General features: G+C 39.2%; 1 protein-coding gene across 8 annotated transcripts in view; it reads right to left on the minus strand.

Annotated features, from left to right (window-relative positions):
- Positions 1 to 13,242, minus strand: part of FTO (FTO alpha-ketoglutarate dependent dioxygenase) — a 330,710-nt gene that overhangs the window by 302,519 nt on the left and 14,949 nt on the right. The window lies entirely within an intron of this gene.

Consider the following 13,242-nt stretch of genomic DNA (forward strand, 5'->3'; position numbering starts at 1 on the left):
TCTAGGGGTCCTTCAAAAATGTAACTGTAAACAAGCACTACATTGCAATCAGGTGTCAAGTGCTTATTTGATCTCTTGCAAAATATGTCACAAATCACTGGCAGAAACTGGGTCGAGAGGAAGAACAAAGGAAAAAACTGTCAATGGACTAGGTAGCTCATGTGAGTGTGCCTATTAGTGCACTGGATCTTTCTGCTCCTGTCTAATGCTGTCCATATAAAGTGTTCCTAGTTTGACAGTGTTCTGTTATCTTGCATTTGATGTAATTTTTCTACAGTAAGCAGAAATCCGTGGAAACAGCTGGTAGAGTAACCAAAGGAAACACTAAAGATGCCAATATTATTCTACTATAACATCAACTGCACGTTATTCTTCATTTCTTACACACTACTTTTTAAAGGTACCTCAAAATATATTTGAGAAATCATGAACAACCACATAAGTCTTAGAAGCAAATTAGCTTTACTTTCCAACAGGCTTATTGAAGACCCCAAGTAAATCACAGCTAACATGGTCTTTAAAGAAAGAGTACGACAGCATCGTACACCTCAATAGGGGCACTATGCCTCTGAAGCATTAGACTGTGACGTTATCTGATTAAAATATGACCATATAGATCATTGTTGCAACCACAGTTATATATTTGCAGCAAATATTGTACAACGATTATGGAGTAAGATGTCTATGAAAAGGTTATGATTTTCTAGTTATGATTATGCTATCTGTATGCACGTATCATTTTTGTATTTAAAGTTATAAGTATTGGCTCTATACCAGGATTTCAAATGTTTGCTCCTGGGTAACGCCCACGAAGTAATCAGCCAGATATGCCATGTAAGATATCTGCAAATATGTCACAATTTGCTATATATGATAACCTTGTTTATATGTTTGTATTACCTTTGTATTATGAGTTATAGATATGTCTGTAAAAAGAAAAGGAGTACTTGTGGCACCTTAGAGACTAACCAATTTATTTGAGCATGAGCTTTCGTGAGCTACAGCTCACTTGCATCCGATGAAGTGAGCTGTAGCTCACGAAAGCTCATGCTCAAATAAACTGGTTAGTCTCTAAGGTGCCACAAGTACTCCTTTTCTTTTTGCGAATACAGACTAACATGGCTGTTACTCTGAAACCTGTCAGATATGTCTGTATTTCAAACTTGTGCTATGCTTCTGGGTGACACCCCCAGACAGTTTGGCATCAGCACTGCCTAGCCTACTTGATGGTCCATTTAAGGACCATCAGCTATACAACTGGTCCATTGAGAGAAGGCAGATACACCTTATGATTCAGCAAATGATTCAGGGAAATGCCTATGGAGAGAACTTTAAGGCTTCCAAGCCATGTGCTGGGCAGCTTGTGTTTGAAAGAAAGGAAGCACAGGCCACATGGCAAAAGACTGTAAAAGGCAGCTGCATTGTCTCCATTTTTTCTTCAATCCTGCTTTTTACCTCTGGAGGAACTTTGCTACAAACTGAAGATCTGAACAATGGATTGAATGAGGCATCCAAGCTGTGGATGTACTCCAGAGACTTGACTTAAGCCCGCAGTTTATTCCACCACTGCTATAAGCCACCTGAGCCAAGAAGTTTGCCATTACTGTATGTAACTGATTCCGTTAACCAATTTTAACTCTCACCTTTCTTTCTTTTTACAAATAAACCTTTAGATTTTAGTTAATAAGAATTGGCTGTACCGTATATTTGGGTAAGATCTTAAACATTTGTTAATCTGGGAGGTAAGGTGTCCAATCCTTTGGGATTGGTAGAACCTTTTCTATGATTAAATAAGATGCACAAAAATTGTCATCATATTTGACATGGGTACCTAGATGGAGGCCTGAGGCTGGATCCCTTCAAGGGAACTATGTTGTTTGGACTTCTGAGTAACCAGAAAAGTAATAAAGAAGCTGTTTTATGCTGACTTGGTGAATCTAAGTATTGGAATATCCACCAGCTTTTGTGGGTTTGGCTGCCCCATTCTTTAGAGTTCACCCTAACTGAGTGACCATAGCTGGCCCTCACTAGGGCCCTGGTCACACAGGCACTGGCCAATTCCAGAGGCAAAATATCAGATACCAGCCTTCTGTATCTTTCTGACTAGATTAAATTTCTAAACTTCATTATGTCATTGAACAAAATTATGGTTCAGAACTCCTTACATATTTTACATAATCAAGTATCGGTGCTCCATTTTTACATTTACTAGTAAAGTAAATCTAAAATTAGTGAACGAACAACTGTAAAAAAATGAATGTGGCAGGAAGATACAAAGGTATTTTAATTATTTATAGGCATATAGTGGATTAATTTATATAAGTATTTAGATGTAATGAAATAACCTATGTTAATGAAATGCTATGGCTGTGCAATTGAAATATCATAAAAACCAGAAATCAAAAAGTGCAGAGGCCAAATTCCTCTCTTATATGCCATTGAGACTGATGGAGTTAGACCAAGCATAAATTTGGCCCAAGGTTCCAATAGCAACATTAATTGTAATATACAAACTGTGCAATAAAAACAAACTAAACACTGCTAAACAGTAAGTGATATATTAAGCTACACATGTACCAAGAAAACCCATAATGAAAGCGACTGGGTATTTTCCCCAGGCCTGGGAAAAGAGTGTTGTAAGGAAATGTGAATTTTGCTTTTCCTGACTTTCTGATTTTAAGAGTGCAGCCTTAATGTTGCATTAATTGAGCTTTTCTATTTAATTTCCTAGGTGTGTACAAGAAAAACTATTGAGGAAAAAAGCCTTGAGACATGTTTTAAGTATGCACCATACCTGTATCTTTATTAACTACATACTCTTAAATGAACCATCAGAGCACATGCACTTCTAGGAATATGTTTTTTTAATATATACAATGTTTATAAGGACTTCCACCCCATCATCAGGAATGTATACAGGACATACTTATCTGACAAGGTGAAATGCACTAGGGAACAGACTACGCAACCCCCTCCCCCGCCCCCACTGACCCGATGAGGGAAGTGGATTGGGGATACAGCTCTCACCAGGATGAGAGCAAAAGTTGAATGCTTTCCTCCCTGGAAAATGGAATGGGTCCTCTAGCATCTTTTTTCCCCTTGTCTTCTCCATAGCTGAGACTGAGGGCTTGTTTACACTACCCACCGGATTGGTAGGCAGCAATCGATCCAGTGGAGGTCGATTTATTGTGCGTAATATAGACACGATAAATCGACCGCTGAGTGCTCTCCCATCGACTCTGGTACTCCACCAGAACGAGACGCACAAGCGGAGCCATCTGCTGCCAACTTACTGCAGTGAAGGCACTGCAGTAAGTAGATCTAAGTAACGCAACTTCAGCTACGTGAATAGTGTAGCTGAAGTTGATTATCTTAGATCTACCCCGCGCAGTAATGTAGACAAGCCCTCAGACCCGAAGAGATGCCAGGTGACCTACTCCCCCACTCATTTATTTCCACTAGCTCAGGCTCTTAAGTGTTCCATTACATTCAGCTGCACAAGATCCGACAATTCAGGAAATTTGAAAAAGATTTATGCTCCAATTATCTTATGTTCAGAACAACAAGTATGGGCAAAAAACAAGGGAACTGGAGGGCTGAGGATCCAGATCCACAAGAGGCAGTAGGGTAAACCCTGCATGTGAGCAAGCGGAATTCTAAACAGGCCTACTCACCACCTTTCTGGGCTAAAACAACAACAAAACACCACTTAAGTGTAAACCAGGTTTTTAGGCTCTTCAATTTTTGTTTTTCCACCTCCAGGAAGCTTTACTTCCTGCTTCTAGTTCTCTTTGCTTTTGAGAGATTGAGATCATTCTGGAATGGACCAGTCTAATCATTAGGAAGAAAACAACAACTCTGAATCTTTAAGAAAGGATAGTCTAGTAACAATATTACACTGACGCAGGAAAAGAGGCTTGTACTTCTATTTAGGGTCTTAAAACCAGCTATCCTGTTACAATGTAAAATAGCATTATAAGAAAAACTTACAAAACCACACAGTACTGGGGAATGAAGAGGGTGATGGGATAGGAACTTATTTTACCTCTTTAGGTAGCTATTTCTGTAATTTTAACATAGTTGGAGGTAACATTTAAAAGACCGTTAAAAGTGCTTCTCTCTCATGTAAAATATATTAATTTTATTGAACATATTATATGTATAATTTATTTGCTATTAAGGAGATATACGATTCTTGACAGCGTTTTTTTAAATTTTCCCAGCATGCTGCTGTTAGTAGACTATAACCATTTTAATAAGAAATTTGTAATATGCATGTTCAGATTTTGTTTTCAAATGTGTTTGACTGTGCAATTTTGGGGCCAATTAATGTATTCATATACTGCACTAACACTATGGACATAGTATATTTCCTTAGCCTGGAATAGATTTTTTTTAATCCTCCAGAGATGATTCTTTACAATGCATATTTTACCAAAAAAATGTGCTAGTTCTATTTATCTCATTCCAATAAAATTTAAACAGTACAAAATATTATTCATATCTCTATATTATGAACTGTTATGTACATGAAGTGGATAATAATATTAACATTAATGTTTCTGTAGGCTATTCAGCAAATAAATGGATGAAGTAATTCCATCTACTACTTCTAGAGCTCAATTACAGTTGTAAATGAGAAAACTGCAGTAGACATACTGAGTGAAAATCCGAGCCAGCACAACAACTGTAACAATATATCTACTGTGTAAAGGTACTGTTTATATAAAGACAGATTAATCTGTGATTTTTCATCACTGGTAACAGTACTATCCAACTAGATTTCAAATTATATTTTACATTGCTATATAATCTACTCTATTTAGAAAATGTATCACTCACTTAGAAACAGATAAAATTAAAAATGCCATTTCATTATTGTGTAAAAATAGGTGCAGCATAACATCAAACCACTACATCTGACTCAAACTACCGCCAGCAATATGTACTGTAACTTTCACTGGTAGGTAGCTACAAATGTGACATACACAGTTTTGCAGGCATAATGTCATAAAGCCATACATGCTGTCAGTAGAAATTCCATGAGGTTTCTTGTTAACATTTCAGACACCACGTGATCCCAGAACAGAGGCTGCACCAATAAATGCTCACGTAAAATGTTTAGTTTTTGAGAGCTACAGTCATCTCCCTTAAACACTTTAATAACAAAATGACATTGTCAGCATTTCCACTAACCCCATCGGTAGTGTTGGGCTGAGTAACATGATCTGTTTATCTAAGGCAAATTTGGTAAGACTAACTACTGGATACATGAAACACCTTCCTTTTTTTTTTTAAAGCAGCAAATTCCTTGTAAAAGGAGCACAACACCACCCAAAATTAATTAACCCCACCATTGACTCTCACATCTACTTCTCCTTTCGTCACACCCACGCCCCAAAGACAACACTTCCTGGCAGAAATAAAAATCTAAAGAGTTGTACAGAGCTAACTGGATCACTGGATTGGGAATGGCTGTTTTCTACCCCCTTACTGCCATGCTGTCTTCAGTTTTCTACACCCAAGACTGCCTGGGTAACACTAAGATGGAAGAGGCCTGATACACCAACGAATTATTTAATTAGTATACAGAGAGGTATGACGACTACATTGTTGCCTTTATTTATATTCCTAACAATCAAAGAGATTTATTGAAAGTTCATAGATTCTAAGGCCAGAAGGGACCATTGTGATTATCTAGTGTGACCTCCTGTAATACAAAGCCCTAGAACTTCCCCAAAATAATTCTCATAGCATATCTTTTTGAAGTTGATTCAATTCATTACCTCTCCCCAGAATGAACACTTTTTCACTGGAAAGGGAGCAAATTTTGTTTCAACTGACATTATGACATCACATTAAATGCCAAGGGAAGCATGGAGTTGGGGCAAATTCACCACCAGCATAAATGAGTGCCACTCCATTGACTTCAATAGTAGTATGTCTGCTTATGCTCCTTTGTCAGTCGGTAGTCTGTATTTATTTGGCTTTTTCACACCTAGAGAGCCGCTCCCCACTACAGCTGTTTTCTATATAGCTAGAGTGAACTGGAAGTAAATGTTTTGTCTTCAGGCTTCAAAGACAGAAATTTAATGTTTGACACTTCCAGTCATCATTTGAGTTTTCAGCATCCTGATTTACTTATCAACAAGCAAGAGTTAACATCACCATTGGGATCATACCTTATTTTGTTGTAACTGAGCTCAATACGCAGGACTGATAAGCCTTCCGACTTCCTAATTGACTGTTGGGACTTCTTAAGAGAGATAACTTAATGAGCTTCAATCACAATATTGCAGAAATTGCCTTCATTCTACTGAAACCTCCTTCCATATCTTCTGGGGAGACAGACGTGAAATCTTTTTGATTTTCTGTTACAGATATCATGAGTAATATTCTAGACACTCCAGCCACACCTTAAATAAGCATCTTGCCTTTTAAACACTCAGCAATCTTTAGTGTGCTGAGAAAAATGCACATTTGGCCTCCTCAAGTATGAAACATGAACCTAGAAGTCAATTACATATCTTACGTAGGTGGTCTTTTGTGAAAGCTTAAAAAAAAATAGCACCATCTAAAAGGAATAACTGGCCCATTGTACGTGCTAGGGACTAAATCCTTAATTTATACTAAAGCCTCAATTGGTGTGATAAAATTGTGCCATCGTATGACCTTATATTATTTTCCTTATTTATTTTCCCCCCCTTACCACTTACATTTATGGTCAGGTTTGAAAAACTACATTATGTTTCTCCCTGGGCACTATATCCTGATTATTTGGACAGGTGTGTTAAGTGTATCGGGGTTTTTTTTGTTTGTTTCAGTACTTAACAATACTCCCCCTTAAACAATATTTCAATAAAAGATCAACCAAAAAGATCTTTATGAAATTTCATTAAGGAAAAGCAGTAATATTTTAACACTACTGCACCTCTAAAGACACACGCCTACACTGGGGATTGTGCAGAAGTGCACCACTTCAGCAGAAACACTGAGAGGCATTGCTTGATTCAAGCATAATGCTCTCTGGAGATTCAGAGTGTGCGAGGAGTCTCAGCCACTGGACTGCCTTGTGAGATGTGGTAGCATGCACTCCCACCATGTAGGGTTAGCTCTGTCTCCCAATATTACTAGCTCTATGCAATCCTTGAGCTTCCTGATCTTGAAGAACAGAAGTTGTGCTAGACCTCTATTTTTGATGTAAGGTACAGAGCACTCCTTGAGGACATGCCTCCTTTGTACACTAAGACAGGGGTTTAGAACTAATTTTGCCCTTAATCTCTTGAGTGCTCTGGGACAGAGTACATGACCACCGTAAAGGAAAACATGTTATGTCACTGTATTTATTTGTGTGTGTCTGGCATAATATTCATCAATTTATCCTCAAGAATTACTTTGATACACCTTCAGTCTATAGTTTTATTAAACACTTAAGTTATTTCCATATTGCCATCCATGAATTTTCTACATTCCAAAGTAATATGAAATAATGACCCCCCCAAGTTATCTTTGTATCTTTCAGAAACATGCACCTATTATCCACAGCTTCCATTTATAAGATCTTGGTTGGGGCTTTAGGTGCTGCTTAATAATAATAATAATAAGACTTTTACACTAGAATAGCGTCTGCTTAAATCACAAATTGTAATTCGATTCAATATTTAAACATACATTAGCCCATGACTCAAGAGATGTCAGAATCTTTGTTCATTCACCAAAAGACCTAAGACAAGTGAAAAGCAGGGTTAAATGCAGAACTTGAACCTTGAGAGTCTGAGGTCAATGGATGGAATCTCTTGGTACATGCCATATGTCCTATGATATCAAGAGCTCACACAATATAGAATCTCTGCATTTCTTCACAACCTTATTTAGTAATGTAGACCAGTTCTTTCTTTCCACCCCCGAGTATATTTATCAGTAGCTAGAAATGTCAAATACTTCTGTGGTAAACAGAAATATCCTGGCCTTTTTTATTTTTATACATGCTGATAGTAAAGAAGGTGACAATATAATCTGCCTAGGGCAACTATCACCATCCACACTAGACAGGTCATTTTCCTTTTATCAAAGAGAAGAGTAGGTCATCACATTTTAGTACATGTTGACACCACCGCTACTAAAAAAAAAAAAAAAGAAAAAAAAAAGATAAGAATTCAGTGCCCTTAAGGTACCTTAACCTCTATTTTACTTAATACAAATATTTCACAGCTATTGCATTAAAGCCAGAAGAGAGACAGGTTTGTACCCTCAAAGAATGCACTACAAAGGTCTCAACCTTTGAGACAAGCTGATATTTATACTGCGGAGTATATATGTGACAACGAAGCACTTCCCTTAAGGTATCTCTCATTCTTTTATTTTGGATAATAGGATTTATTTCTCTTTCAAGAGGCAACATAGGACCATAGATCTTTAACCTCTCAAACATATATGTATATTTTTTAATACTTCTTGAAATTGGAAGAAAGAATCTAGAGAAAACATCTTGCAGTATGCCAACAACTTCAGAAGTTTCTTTCCTTCCAAAAAATCCAGAATTGAAAACATTTTGTTTATACTCTGGTGCACACTGAAAACAGAACTCCACATCACAATGGCACCTATCTACACTAGTCCTCAGTTGTTTTTCTTCCAACATCTCAGACAAGGCTGGGGTTGCCAACTTTATAATATATAAAAACCGGACACTCTAGTAGGAGTGCCGGAAACTCCCCTGCCTCACCCCTTTCCCCTGAGGCCCACCTCCTGCCCTGCCCCATCTTCCTGAGGCCCCACCCCCAGTTTGCTCCTCTTTCCCCCTCACCCCCTCACTCACTGCTCTTCCCCTTTCCCCTCCTCCCTGCGCGAGATGGGAGGGTCTCCCCTGCAGAGCTGGGGCTGGGAGCTGCAGCCACTGATGCAGGTAGGAGGCGGCCCCAGCTAAGTAGGGGCTGGCACGGGTCATTACTCGGCGCCTCCAGTAACCAGACTTTGTGGGATGGTAGATCTGACTGGACACCATCAGATCCCTTTTTCCACTGGATTTCTGGTCGAAAACCAGACGCCTGGCTGGCCACCCTAAAATCACTGGTGCAAGTTCACTATTATTTTACTACCCTGGCTTTAGCTAGGTAATAGCTTTAAGCCACTGTTCCTTATAACATGTAAGATGAGGCTGGGATAATATAAATGTACTATCTTCCGCCTATTATATATTTGAAAACTCATGGCGATTGGGGGAGGTCCCGGACGACTGGAAAAAGGTTAATGTAGTGCCCATCTTTAAAAAAGGGAAGAAGGAGGATCCTGGGAACTACAGGCCAGTCAGCCTCACCTCAATCCCTGGAAAAATCATGGAGCAGGTCCTCAAGGAATCAATGCTGAAGCACTTAGAGGAGAGGAAAGTAATCAGGAACAGTCAGCATGGATTCACCAAGGGCAAGTCATGCCTGACTAATCTAATTGCCTTCTATGATGAGATAACTGGCTCTGTGGATGAGGGGAAAGCAGTGGACGTGCTGTTCCTTGACTTTAGCAAAGCTTTTGACATGGTCTCCCACAGTATTCTTGCCAGCAAGTTAAAGAAGTATGGGCTGGATGAATGGACTATAAGGTGGATAGAAAGCTGGCTAGATTGTCGGGCTCAACAGGTGGTGATCAATGGCTCCATGTCTAGTTGGCAGCCGGTATCAAGTGGAGTGCCCCAAGGGTCGGTCCTCGGGCCAGTTTTGTTCAATATCTTCATTAAAGATCTGGAGGATGGTGTGGATTGCACCCTCAGCAAGTTTGCAGATGACACTAAACTGAGAGGAGAGGTAGATATGCTGGAGGGTAGGGATAGGATACAGAGGGACCTAGACAAATTAGAGGATTGGGCCAAAAGAAATCTGATGAGGTTCAACAACGACAAGTGCAGAGTCCTTCACTTAAGACAGAAGAATCCCACGCACCACTACAGACTAGGGACCGAATGGCTAGGCAGCAGTTCTGCAGAAAAGGACCTAGGGGTTACAGTGGACAAGAAGCTGGATATGAGTCAACAGTGTGCCCTTGTTGCCAAGAAGGCCAATGGCATTTTGGGATGTATAAGTAGGGGCATTGCCAGCAGATTGAGGGACATGATCGTTCCCCTCTATTTGACATTAGTGAGGCCTCATCTGGAGTACTGTGTCCAGTTTTGGGCCCCATACTACAAGAAGGATGTGGAAAAATTGGAGAGAGTCCAGCGAAGGGCAACAAAAATGATTAGGGGACTGGAACACATGACTTATGAGGAGAGGCTGAGAGAGCTGGGATTGTTTAGTCTGTGGAAGAGAAGAATGAGGGGGGATTTGATAGCTGCTTTCAACTACCTGAAAGAGGGTTCCAAAGAGGATGGATCTAGACTGTTCTCAGTGGTAGCAGATGACAGAATGAAGAATAGTGGTCTCAAGTTGCGGTGGGGGAGGTTTAGGTTGGATATTAGGAAAAACTTTTTCACTAGGAGGGTGGTGAAACACTGGAATGCATTACCTAGGGAGGTGGTGGAATCTCCTTCCTTAGAAGTTTTTAAGGTCAGGCTTGACAAAGCCCTGGCTGGGATGATTTAGTGGGGGATTGGTCCTGCTTTGAGCAGGGGGTTGGACTAGATGACCTCCTGAGGTCCCTTCCAACCCTGATATTCTATGATTCTATGACATTCTATACCATAACATCCAGAGCACGGGAATATATATATACACCTTTTTTAAAATAAACTGGTTTCTCAATATCTTTTTGTAATAGTTCTAGAAGCCATCAGTGTGGCAACTAATAAATGCAGATCATCATCATGAAAGGCTATATTGGCCAAAACACCAAAACAGAGTTCTTTATGAAAACTCTAATGGGATCTTTAGTGTTCACAAACAACTTTGTTTTTTCACTTGAATGATATCCATGTGTGTGAGCATGCATATGCACACACATAGTAAACTGCATGATGGTACTCTATTTTTTCCTCACAGAGGAACTGTCTTTTTGTTCTCTTTGTACAGCACCTAACACAAGGAGGCTCTGGTCCAGGACTAGGTCTCCTGTGTGCTACCATAATGCAAATAATAAGCAATAATAAAGGTATGAGTCAAATTTGCCTAGTGATTAAATTGTGGTTCCAGGGAGACTAGGTATTCCACCGTTAATACAAAACCTTCCCTTCTGAATAACTGGAAGGGCTGGTGTTGACAGACTTCAAACTTTTCTGTTTTCCAGGAACTGAGCATTTGGCCTCCATAAAACTCCTAGAGCCCACTAAGAATACAAGCCTGATTTTGTTTCAGCTGAAGTCAACTGACTACAACAGGAAGCAGGACTGGGTTCCTGAAGACCATGAATGGGAATCACTATTACTTTCATCTGGAAAGAGTCCAGCTGATTTTGCTGGGACTCTGTGGTGTAATTTTAAAAACTGTACAGGCCAAAATCAGGTGCCTGTATGTTCAGATACCTGGTCTGCAAGTACCACTGCTGCACAAATTGGGCACTCAGTTAGGCGCTGGGTTTTTTGTATGCACACAATTTTCAAAAATTAATCCCTGCACCAAAATGTATTCAGTGCACTTATACATCCTTTTAAAAAAGTGGGTCATACTAACAGGCATTTACTAGTAGCAAAGTTAGTGGTCACAAGAATGAAATACTGTTTAAGTGTAAATGGTTGTACTGGCTGATAACTATATAGCAAAACCTGACAAGCACGAATCAGCTTGCTTGGTAAATTAATTATGTATATTTGTAGTGTGCACACATTTGAAAATGTACAAAAAATTATAATCCATCTCAGATATTACACAAATGCACAAGCAAATACTGAAATCAAAAGGATTGGACTGTTTGTTATCAGACAGTACCAGCATTTGAGATTAACAGCAAGAAGAAGCGTGAAGACTGCATGTAGCCCTCCATGCCATGATCTAATTTTTGAGACCAATGCATTTGGACAGAGGTCTCTTGCAAGTGACAATGACTATCAACAAGGGAGAGTGAAAGCTGCCTCTGAAAATACATAAAGGGCAAAAAAAATATGAAGTGAACAAATGTGGGTTGCTATTCTTAGTCAGTTGCCAATGTTCAGCTTTATGTGATTTTATAGTTTCCTTATGAAACCTGGAGGTTTTGGGGGAGTAGTTTTTTTTAAATGTACAAAAATATTTACAAATAAGCACAGTGAGTGTAATTTAACCAATTGGCAAGATAGTGCTATTTCATTTGATTTGGATTAAAGTTTTACATTGTAAAGAACCTATGCTGAATCTAAACCTGTTAATCTGATTTTTCCTTTGAAAATATATACCACTTGAAATGTACAAGCAAGGATGTTATGGGAGAAAATATAGGGACACCCTTTAAATCCATTATAATAGATTGCAGTAGAGAAGCTTTTTGCATGAACAGTAACAGTGAATATTATGCTAAAAACAGGACATGACCCTCCTAAATATGAACAGTTTCTATGCGCAGTATTCTGCTCTTGGACAGAAAAATGGCTATTCAATATTGCCTTTGATTTCTTATTTTATTATAATCAATTAAGATTTCTATATTGGACTCCTTAAAGTATACTGTAGCTGACATAATCAGTACTTCAGCTATTCACAACTGCTTTTCAAATCACACACGCTGACCTCTCCCTCCATAATATTACATTACAGTGAGATTCAAAACGAACATTGCAGTTTGACAGTTAACCTCAGGCACCACTGATCTAGTATCTAGTTGCTTATACTGCTGGCTGAAAAGCTGATAGGATACACAAGACAAGCTGAGAGTTTAACTGGCAGAGCAGCTCAAATCTAAATTGTGTTATTTGAAACTTGGACCACAAGAGACAACAGTTCACTTTTTACCCTGGCAACAGATTCAACCTCTTGGCCCTGTGAAAGTCATCTGAATATGTGCAGCACACACACACACAAAATTCTTCCTGTCTTATGACTGAAGATGTATTCAACACACTTATATTTTATGCACATTTGATCATCCTGTTGACAGCCCTGGAAGTTAAGTAATATGGACTATTGCACATAGGTTTCAAACCTTGATGGAGCCCAATAGCAGGCTACTTTTGACAGTCAAATAATGACAAGCACATTGCAGGCTGATGCCCGTCATTCATGAACATCTTGGCCTGCTCCAACCGTTGCACAGCGACTAAGTGGAGGGTCAAAGGTTAAGCTCTAAGAAGACAGCAATGAAGGGCAACTGTCATGCACCACTGCATATTGTGAGGCAGCAAGGAGTGGT

The sequence above is a fragment of the Eretmochelys imbricata genome, chromosome 12 (genome assembly GCF_965152235.1).
Source record: "Eretmochelys imbricata isolate rEreImb1 chromosome 12, rEreImb1.hap1, whole genome shotgun sequence".
Taxonomy (NCBI): Eukaryota; Metazoa; Chordata; order Testudines; family Cheloniidae; genus Eretmochelys; species Eretmochelys imbricata.